The sequence below is a fragment of the Silene latifolia genome, chromosome 11 (assembly GCF_048544455.1).
Source record: "Silene latifolia isolate original U9 population chromosome 11, ASM4854445v1, whole genome shotgun sequence".
Lineage (NCBI taxonomy): Eukaryota > Viridiplantae > Streptophyta > Magnoliopsida > Caryophyllales > Caryophyllaceae > Silene > Silene latifolia.
The window spans coordinates 85,634,680-85,645,518 of NC_133536.1; the positions used below are offsets into that span (position 1 = coordinate 85,634,680).

The 10,839-nt window shown below is 40.0% G+C and overlaps 1 long non-coding RNA gene across 1 annotated transcript; it reads right to left on the bottom strand.

Moving 5' to 3' along the window:
• Positions 1 to 363: 363 nt before the first annotated feature.
• On the bottom strand, positions 364 to 1,854 carry LOC141614961 (uncharacterized). The gene is made up of 3 exons (XR_012529504.1): positions 1,795 to 1,854; positions 1,494 to 1,555; positions 364 to 522 (listed from the first exon to the last, which is right to left on the bottom strand). It is a non-coding gene; the product is annotated as an uncharacterized LOC141614961 (long non-coding RNA).
• Between the last annotated feature and the right edge of the window lie 8,985 nt (positions 1,855 to 10,839).

The window sequence follows — 10,839 nt, forward strand, 5'->3', positions numbered from 1 at the left end:
GAACGATTTAGCTACTTATAGTAAATTGATTCACAACGATAGTATTAGATGAAAGCATGATTGAAGACATAAAACAATAATAATGAATTAAAAGCATAAACTTGAACAATAAATTATGAAGCACGATTTAATACCATAATAATTAATAATGAGGAAAGATTAAAGATCCAAAGTATGCAAGCTTAGAGTATTTTTTTGTCGTACGAAAAGTAATAAAAAGCGTAACATAATTGTTCTCACGAGTTTAGAATATATAATACAAATAAGACGTGTTTTAGGAAAATACGAAAATTAACTAAACATAAGGATCCTCGATCAAGCCTATGGCTACTCGATCGAGGATTCTTACTCGATCGAGCCCATTGTTACTCAATCGAGGAATCAAGTCCTCAGCTCTATATTCGTCTTAGCTTCTCTTCTTATCTTCAAGTCTCCTCGTTTCTCGTGCCATGCCTCGTGTATTCCATTATGCCATAACCGCAATGCTCATCTTAACTTGATTCACCTTGTAATGCGTCATTTCTGCATTAAAACATAAAGTAGCGGCAGTATCGACATTTCACTATAAAAGGCATATAAATGATATAATAGGCACGAAAACGGTATCAAAACAACATGAAAGCAGTTATATAAGTATATATAAAAGTGATACATCACCCATTTATTTAAGAGCCTTTAACAAGACATTCCCAAATAAATAAAGGTGTCACCATCTCAGTCGCCTGAGGTAGTAAGTATAAAAGACAAACAATACCAAGTACTTTAAGACGATATAAAACTAAAGGGCCTCAAAAGACTTTTATTACAAGGTACCAACGAGATAAATACTTATTACAAAGTACGTTTTTAAAACAACTGCATCGGAAATAAAATAACTAGTGTCTGAATAATAAAAAGTGATCTCTAGACTCAAGTGATAATCCCGTCTCAAGCTCCCCCTTTAAGCATCCAGCACTTCTCACAAGCTAACCTGAAATCAAACTGCTCCCCAACATTCGGTTCATCATAGATGTTCACGAATACACAGTCAACCACAAGGTTAAGTAGGATAACTAAACAACAGTAATAATACAACAACCTGCAATAAGGTACGGTAAAGAAATACAAGCCAAGACCGTCACACACACACACGGCTCAACCGTGTGCCACGATGCACCACAACCGAAACCACAGAAATCGACACCACACGGTGTATCCACGGCAACCTCCGAACACCGCCGTGCCTGGCCGACCAAAACCGTACAGGACCACGGCTCTTCCACGTCCTTGTGCCTGACCGACCAAATAATCTCAAAGCATTGCCAATTCTCTTTCACAATTCCAGCCAATAATAGAGAACCAACCAACAATGATAACAATATGATTATGAGACAACAATTATCACAATATGCTCAAGACCAGAATTACGACGATATGTTTAAGACAACAATTACAACAAATCCATCATTAACCATCATCAATTACCAATTAACATAGTTGAGTAGTTAACCTACCTTTAGAAAATCTTCACAAGCAATCAAAATAAATCAAAAAGCTTCTTCCACAAATCCACCACCTAAACAATCAATTAAATTATGTATAATTATTAACTAATCTTATTAATGAATTTAAGATGTAAATTACCGAAAACAATCCCTAAAAATTGTCACAAACGTTCCCCCATGTCACGGTTGACCCGACGGTGGTCAACCCGTCCGTCAACATCCCCACGATCACTGTGGTCAACGACCACGGTCAAGGTATGGGTCAAGGTCGAAACGTAAATAATTGATGTGAGACGATAAGATAACTTACCACAATTAATTTGCGCGAGATGAAAATTCCTCCTTAGGGTTGTCTCAGAAAACTCTCCTCACAATTATGTATCAGTTTTTGAAGTAGAATAAATATGATGGTAAGGAATAGGGTAGGTATTTATATTAGTTGGTTGATGTAGTTTGAAGGTTCTAGGAAAGTGCTTTTAATTTTAAAATAATGAAAATATCTTAGAACATAGATAACACCAAACCACATACCACCTTCCCTCAAACACCTCCAACCCGTCACCCACACGGTCCAACCCGGTCCATCTTATTTGTTTATTTGTTTATTTTGTTTTTATTTTCTTTTTACGACACAACTTATTATTATTTATTCACTTCTTATAAATATAAATTATTAATTATTAATTAAAATACGGAGTATTACATTCCCCACCAGTCCTGAGGTCTCCTCACACATCCCAAGGTACTTTTGCGGGTCCCAAAGAATCCGAGTATTACAAAAGGTGTCCAGAGAGATGGTAGTCCAACATATGGCCAAGAAGGAAGCATGACTTGTCTAGGGGAACAGGATACACGCTACGTCATGGTGAAAAGCGATGTGCAAGTGTCACTATTTGGATTTGGGTAGGAAGTATAAACTATGAAACAAAACAATAAAATACATGGGAACTAAAGCGATAGACTAAGAAAAGCGATGTAAATCAGTAAAAGGGGAAACTAGATTTAATCAAGATCATATTGGGTAATTAGAGGACTATGAGCTATTTGTAACACCTGATACGTGCATTTTATATAGTCTTTTTGAGCCTTTATTGCCATATTTCTATGTAATTTACGTAGTGTTAAGCTATGAAATACCCCGAATAGTTTGCTTTGGTTTGGTTTGTTTCATTTGTAGGAACGGACCAGAAAGTAGCGGAATCATGCCTTTTCTGTCCCTTAGCATGCATTTATGGAGATGGAAGTACTGAAGCGGAATTGTCTTTCCCTTGGGAAGCGTGAAGTGTTCTTGGAACCCAAATCAGCGAAATAAGAGCTGGTTCAGTGGCAGTGTGCTCGATCGAAGCCTTTTGTTGGCTAATCCCTTCGATCGAGTGACTATGATGAAGAAAAGGTCTCGATTGAAGGGTTTGTTTCCATCGATCGAGGGGTGGTATTTTGAAGGCCTTCGATCGAGAGGTGATGTCCTCGATCGAGAGGTTTGGATGGAAGAAGTGTTCGATCGAGTGGTTCTATTGTATTCGATCGAGAACCTTTGCTATTAGACGTAGGATTTAATATCTTAATTATGTTTTAGGTTAATAAAATATCTTCTCTATATAAAGAGAAGACGAAATTAGGTTAAATTATCTTTCATTCAGCATACTTTACTCTTAATTACTCAGTAAACAATCTCGTTTAATGTTGCTTTGTTCTTCCGTCGGATCGTAATACTTTGTAATCCTTCTTTCTCTTTTATTCAATCTTTAATTCTCTTTTGCATTCTTAATTACTTGTCTCTTAATTTTTGTTTTAATTAGTTGTTATTAGTTTATGCAATTTCTCCCTTTTAATTTCTATATTATGTCTTCGATTGCTTCATCCATTATGTATTAGTTTCATTACGAACATGCGTAGCTAAATCCTTTATTGCTAGGATTAGGGGAGCCATGGTAGTGAAACAATAATGATATAATTAGATTAGACGGTTTTGATCGTGAGAACTGATTCATAGCAATTTAATTGTAATCGTTTAGTTGAGTGCACGCTTCTAAACTAGTTAATCCGGTTAAATTCAGACCTAGATCGAGAGATTGGAATGAGCAGACCTGTTATGAATAGTAGACTACAGTAATGAGGGTGAAAGCTAAGTTAGTAGTATTTTAGGGCGGATAGCGGACCGAAAGGACCTTTCCTTTACCCTTCTCACATTAGACCGACTGATCTCATTAAGATTGAATTGGTTAATTATCATGGTGAACTGACATCCTAGCATTCTTCTCTCTTTTTGATCACAACTTTATTTCTCTTTACTATTGTTATTGTTTTTCTCTCCTTGCCTTGCAATTTACTTAGTAGTTTAGAAATCAATTCAAAACACCCCCCAATTTGTTACCGTGACAGACTAGATTAACAAGTAGATATAATAGCCTCCCTATGGAGTATGATACCCGACTTACCTCTACTATATTAGTTGAGCCGGTTGGTTTATTTTTGATAAAGTTGCAACAGCTGTGTCAAATTTTGGCGCCGTTGTCGGGGAGGCAATTAGCCTATTTATTTGTCTATTTTCGGTTTTTCTTAATCTCAAGGGATTTTTAATTCCTTGAGACAGATCTTATTTATTTTCTCTAGTTTTGTTTATGCTCAGGTCTAACAGGTCAGAATTATTACCAGCTGATCCTAAACCGGAGCGGACTTTTCGCCGTAAACAAAACTTGTTGAGAAAGAATCGTCAAGAGGAAGCCTTGAGTACTCTTGAATGTGTTCTATAAAATTTTACATTTGCATAAGATCAGTCTTTAGAGGAAGACACTTCTATTTCTGCAACAGTTATTGAATCTGCAAAGATGCCTAATATTGCCAGTCATTCCGAGCCTACAGCTGACTCTATTCCTAAATATTTTAATCTTGCAACGGAGGATGGGACTACCTTTGATATTCGGCCATCCTACATTAATCTGGTTGAGAGAAACTTATACAGGGGAGTATGTAGCTAGTGAGGACCCGAGGAAGCATATGGAGGTCTTTACAGATTATTGCTCTACCATTCCCGCTACTAAGGGAGTGACACAAGACAAGATAAAGGAAGTCCTTTTTCCTTTTTCTCTTACTGATGGAGCCCGAGAGTGGCCAACTGATTTGGATAGGACTGCAGCTGGAATTACCAATTGGGAGACCTTGGCTCTCGCTTTATACAAAATATACTTCCCTCCACAAAGAACTAATGCATTGAGAGGAAAGATTACGAGTTTTAAACAAACTCCAGATGAGAATTTGTACGAAGCATGGGGTCGGTTTAAAAAGCTTGTTCGGTCCATCCCACATCATGGTTTCAACCAGTGGTTTTTGTGCAACCAGTTCTACAATGGGTTATATGATGACCACCGCGCTATTTTGGATGTTGCAGCCAATGGTCGATTTTAGAAGAACATTGATGATAACAAGGGCTGGGGAATTATAGAAGAGATGGCCACCCATTGTGCTGAATATGGGAATCCTAGAAGTGGTATTGGAACGGTTTCTACTGATAGTAGTGCACTTGCGGCTCAGCTAAAAGCCATGAATGCCAGATTTGATAAGTTCGAGTTGCAGGCCGCAGGGGATCAACAGCAGACGGTTCACTTGTTGACTAGATAAGAGACCGTATCATATGAGAGATGTGGTGGTAATGATGGTCATACTGCTGTGGATTGTTTAGCTGAGAAGGAGAAAGTCTTTGCCTTTCAACAATATAGGCAAGGAGGCTCCTATTACAATAACCAAGCTGGAGTTTATCCTAACTTGAGATGGACTAGTCAAAATGTCTTGAGTCCTACACCTCCACCGCAGCAACAACAAGCTTACGTACCACCTCACAAAGCTCAACAACAAGGCTTTCAAAAGCCTCCATCTTTCTCACCGCCGCAACAAGGTGCCTCTTCTAGTGGCATAAGTGATATAGCCGAGTTGAAGTCGATGGTGCAATCATTGACCATCCAATTGCAAAAAAGTGACCAAGTGAAAGATGCTTCCATTAAGTCACTTGAATCACAAATGGCTCAACTGGCTACTAACCAAGCTTCGAGGCAACCAGGTCATTTACCGTCACAACCTGACAAGAAACATCATGAGACGGTAAATCTAATAAATTTGAGGAGCGGTCTTTCTTATGAGGGACCCAAAATGCCGACTGCAAATACTGAACTTTCTAACCCGGAAGTTGAAGCTATTGTTCAAGAAAAGTCGTCTTTTGACGAGAAACTGCTGAATCTAAGAAAAGTCCTCGATCGACTAATTTCTGGTGGTTGATCGAGGGACTATGTTGAAAAGGCTCTCGATCGAGAGGTCGAAAGTGCTCGATCGAGCACAGAGGAAAAGACATTTTTCGATCGAGTGGATAAAAGTGCTCGATCGAGCACTCTTACTGATAAAAGTCCTCGATCGAGAGGTATTGTTCCTCGATCGAGTGATTCTGATGCTGATTGCGAGAATTCTTTGGCAAAGAAAAATGAAGGACTAGCTATCCCAATTAGGGTCCTATTTCCGAAACGATTGCAGAACAAGAAGATTGAGCAATAGTTCGGTAAATTTGCTAAAATTTTGAAATGTCTTCATGTTAATGTACCTTTTGCTTAGTTGCTAACCCAGGTACCCTCCTATATGAAATTCATGAAAGACATTTTAACACGTAGGAGGCATATTAATGACCATGAGACGGTGGCTTTAACCGAAGCGGGCACTACCCTAATTCAAAATAAGACACCACCTAAATTGTCTTACCCAGGTAGTTTCTCTATACCATGTCATATCGGGACCCATTTTATTGATAATGCATTATCCGATTTGGGAGCTAGTGTGAGTGTCTTACCGTTGTCTCTTGCTAAGAGGCTTGGTTTGACCAAATTTCATTGTACAAATATGACCGTACAGAAGGCCGGCCGTACTTTATCACGGCCCTTAGGTGTCTTAGAGGACATACCTGTTAAGATAGGGAAGTTCTTTATTACCGTCAATTTTGTTGTCTTAGACATCCCAGAAGACTCTTATACTCCTATCATTTTAGGATGACCATTTCTATATACCGCTCGCGCTGTAATAGATGTCGGGGGAAGACTTTGACTTTTCAGATAGGTGATGAGGAGTTGACTTTCTATCAGTCTAGCGTTCATAGGGCTCCTATGCAAGTCCAGCCCTACAATGCACTACCCTCTACAGACCCTGACACGGAACCTCCAATTGACAATGTTGAGTCATGTGCTGCGATATTAACACCTCCGCCCCAGATTAGGAGCAATATGGAGGGCCATTCTGTCGTTTATGTTGTTAGAGGTCTAGGCGGATTGGACATTGGAGATCCCAGTGATAAAAGTACAGTGAAATTTGAGCTCAATGATAAAGATGATGCCAAAGACAAAGGCCGTGAAAGGAAGAAGCAGGAGAAAGAAAAGACGAGAGTAAAGGCGTATGTAGATGCGGACTACTCTCATTTGATCAATTCAAATTCATAGAAGCCAAAAAGGATGGTTCGCGATGCTGAAGGGACCTCCTCCAGTCAGAAGCCCTCTTTTGGGCTATTCAAGTGTTTCAGAAGATACAATGGGATGCCATCCTGTTTGTATAAACAATTTGTAATTTGAATTTGTTCATATTAATTGCTTTTAGACAATAGTATTAGATTAGTTAGTTAATTAGCTTTAGACGGAATATAGACTGTGTACTGTGGTTTTGGTATTTTTGCGGGAAGTATATATGCGTAAAATGCAGGTTTTGGGAGATTTTTGACGATTAGGAAGCGTGCCAAGAGGAAAGCACTCGATCGAGCACTTTTTGTGTTCGATCGAGCAACTGTTCAAGAAAAAGCCCTTGATCGAGTATAAAGCTCTCGATCGAGGAGGTGAAATTTGGGGGTCTTCGTTCGAGTAACAGAAGTCTTCGATCAAGTAAATGAGAGGAAAAGCTCTCGATCGAGAACACTCAGTTGATAGGAGCACGAGGGAGTCTTCTTTCCCTTAATCTATTTTCATTTGCTTAAGTTTATTCCTCCCCATTTTTTCGATAAACCCCAATTAATAACACCAAATCCCTAATTTTCTTCCCCAAATTACCAAATTAATTACCCAAATACTCTTTCAATCATCAATTAAATCTTTTCTAATTGTTTACTCCATTAATTTTCGATTGATTTGAGGTTTTTTGCGAGCTAGGGTTTTCGAAAAAAAAATCGAATTCATTTCGATTAATTTGTGCTTATTGTTAATTTTAATTGATCTTTTGTGTTGGGTAATCGCCACAAGTAAGTTCTTTCCCCTCTTATTTCATGTTTAATTGCATTTTCTTGCTTAATTTTGAAATTAGGGTTCAAAAATTTGATTTGGGGGAAAAATCCGACTATATTGATTGCAATTTGATTAGAACTTACTTATGATTTTAGGATGGATAGTAGTACTACTATTTCCGCCTCTACTTCAGTCACTACTCCGTCTGTTTCTGAGATGGTGGTCCCTGCTACCACCATCGTCACCACCACTGCGGCCACTGCTGCTGCCGCTGTCACTACAGTGGTGTCGACCCCTGCTATGTCGACACCCACACCTGTTACCACTGCCCTTATACCTTCTGTCGTGGTTACTACTTCTGCGGGTGTTACTGCTACTGCTGCTGCTACCAGTTCTCGTGCTGGGACGAGTACGGGGTTTCGCGCCGCTCTTTTACGGACTGTTGCCCTACGCGAGGCTGATACTTCCACGGAGACTCTACCTGAGTTTTCAGAGGTACGTTTCATTTCCCCGTGCCATCGCACTCGGTTTTTAAATTTAATGGACTGTGATATGACGTCGACCCGGTTCTTGTGTCGACCATCCTTAGAGAAGTTAGGGATTTTTTAGCCCGTTGCTGAGCTGCTCAACGGGACTAGGATGTCGGGTTTGGCCACTACGAGAGAGTTCACTTACCGACAAGCGACTTTAGAATTTTTTAGCTCTTTCACCTTCTTTCATGTGGCCTATGCGACTAACCCTGGGAGCACATGCATTACTTTTCGATTATTTAACACAACCTTCACCTGGACCTTAGCTGAGTTTGGGGGACGGTTGGGTTTAGCTAGTGACGGTCTTCAGGACCCTCCTAGGAAGCTCCTGGCTCTGCTTTGGCCTACACTTGCACAGACTCCCTTTGGTCTGAGACGTGTTGCTCGCGTCTACTTACCTCCGGCCCGTTACTTTCTCCATCTGCTAGGAGAGACGATTTTTGGTCGCCACGAGCCCAACAATGTTAACAATGCCGAGTTGTCTATTTTAGCGGGTTGCCTGAACATTGACTGCGGTAACCCCTTTGTTTTTAACATTTCCTATTTGACTGCTCAACATTTTAACATTGTCGGGCAGAAAGCGACGAGCACTATAGCTTGTGGTGAGTTAGTGAGTCGCATTGCCCGCAGCCTTTTTCCCGATTTTCCCCGTAGCCTTAAATATTTAGATAAGGATGTAGACATTGATATTCAGGCCATGATTGCTATGCACTAGTTAGCAAAAGACCAACGGACGTGGAAGATTGGCTCTTCCGTGTCCGTGACTTTACCTTCACCTAACCTACCCCGTCTTTTACCCTTTACTACTGTGTCGGGTAGGTTACCTCCACCTCCACCTTCTTACCTCCTTGACCTTGCTCCTCCCGCTTCTAGAAAGTGGAAGAGGCATCCCGCTGCTGTTAGGGAGGCCGGAGAGGGGTCCACACCTTCACAGGCTAGGCAGACGTCCACGCCCACGTCCACGTTCACGCCCACGCCTACACCTACCCCTACTCCCACACCCTCTGTCCCTCAGACGGCCTTAAGGGCCAATTTTGTTGCTCCTCCTACCTTTGAGGCGCCCGAGGTCATGGACCAAGGGCGTCGTGACGCTTTACTTTTGGAGATGTGCAGTAGAGTGGCTCGTATAGAGCGGCATCGGGCTCTTTCCTTATTCCCTTTATACGAGTACCACATGATGAGAGGACGTCCTGTCCCGGCTAACTGGCCACACCCTTCTTTCTACCGGTTCCCAGCGGAGGGGTACCCACAGCCCCATAGCGAGGAGGACACAGCCGAGAGGGATGAGAGGTACAGAGTTGAGCTTGCTGCTGGAGGTCGTCAGAGGAGGAGAGGAGAGGAGGAGGACCCCACCTACGAGGTGGTTGACGAGGAGGCTGACGAGTAGCTACTGGACTACTCACTTCCCCAGTTTTCTGGCTGGTTTGGGGAAGTTCGTATATATTGTAAGTATTTCTTGCTTTTTATTCTTTTTCATCTCCTTTTAGTTTATTTCATTTGTTTGCATTTGGTTGTATTTTCCCTATCCCCTATTATTTTGTTGGTGTATGCTGGAGGACAACGAGGGCGTTGTCCGTTTTGGTTTGGGGAGGGTAATGCATCCTTTGAGTCTGCATTTGCATCTATTTTTGCATTAACGTTTATTGCATTTCTGCTTGCATCGTATTTTATTTTCAAAAAAATGAAAAATCCAAAAAATAAAAAAATAAAAAATTCACGTTTATTTTAGCATATAGGTTGAGTCGGAACGGTGGATTTCAATGATGACATTGCACTACTTTTGGTCCTCTTTACTTAAGCCTTGCAACAAAATTGATATCTTATTGGTTTTGTCTTTTTGCATATCTATGAGTTAATGTTAAAATATAGCTGAACAAATAAACTTGACCTGAAATTTTGGCAACCTACTCATAATTTCTAAGTTTTAGATCCTTAAAAATGGTGTCATTTATGACCAGTTCATGTAGAATTGAGAGTAGTTACTCCTTGCATAGCATGTAACATTAATTTGCACATATATGAAATTCAATTGCTTTTTGCCTACGTACATTCGGGTTAGTGGTTGGTGTCACATGCAGGGAGGTGCCTACATTCCCTTTTACTTTCATTTTTTTTACCCATTAAACTCCACAATTAGCCAAATTTGCCTTTTGACCCTTAAATACATCCAAATTTAGCCTCCCCTGTCAAGCTAGTTTAGTGTATGTTTTTGCGGTACTTTGTTTATTGATCCGAGTTTGGTTTGTATTGTATTGTTTTGGAGTTGGTAGAAAAGAAAGAAGAGGATGAAAAAAAAAAAGAAGTTGAAAAAAAAAAGAAAAAAAAAAGATTCGAAAAAGGAAAAAAAGAAAGGAACCGTGAAAGAAAGAAAAAAATGAAAAGTTTGATTGTTGACGGTTTTTGCTCCTATGATTTATCATTATCTTATGAGAAGTATTTGTTTGGTTAGTGAGTTTGTATGCCAATTAAGGGCATTATGCTTGATTTTTGATAGATTAAGAATCGGATGCGGTTTTACTTGGTTTTGTTAGGTAGCTAGCTTGACTATTAACCTAACAATCTCATAAATGTTTTGACTTTTCTTACCCA